Source organism: Otolemur garnettii, unplaced genomic scaffold, assembly GCF_000181295.1.
Source record: "Otolemur garnettii isolate 467f Iridium unplaced genomic scaffold, OtoGar3 scaffold00121, whole genome shotgun sequence".
In the NCBI taxonomy this organism is placed as follows: Eukaryota; Metazoa; Chordata; class Mammalia; order Primates; family Galagidae; genus Otolemur; species Otolemur garnettii.
The window spans coordinates 6,502,842-6,503,343 of NW_003852516.1; positions in this window are offsets into that span (position 1 = coordinate 6,502,842).

The following is a 502-nucleotide window of genomic DNA, read 5'->3' on the forward strand; positions in this document are numbered from 1 at the left end:
GGTGCTGGCTTCTTGAAGAAGAGAAATTAATCCTGTTTTGGTTGTTGACGTTTCTCAAAGTTTGTACCAGAGACTGCCTGGCGTGCTGATTCCTGGCCTTAAGCCAGATCTGTAGAATCAGAATCTAAGAGGGCAAAACCCCCCAAGAATCATTTTTTTCTTTATTTTCGTTCCTCACTCCCACCCCTTCTTGAAATAGGGTCTTGATTTGTCACCCAGACTGGAATGCGGTAGCACGATCATAGCTCACTGCAGCCTGGAACTCGTGGGCTCAAGCAATCCTCCCACCTCAGCCTCCTGAGTAACTGGGACTAAAGGTGCCAGGAGCCGCCATGCCTATGTAGGAACCTACATTTTAAACCACAGTCTCTTCCACCCTGAGGTGACTTAAGCTCGTTTAGTTTGAGAAACATTGGGATAATGAGTTGAATCAGAGGAATGCTGTCTGTGATCCTCAGGTGAAGCATAAGGATGGGGTTGAAAGCCTAGTGGGGTGCCTCAC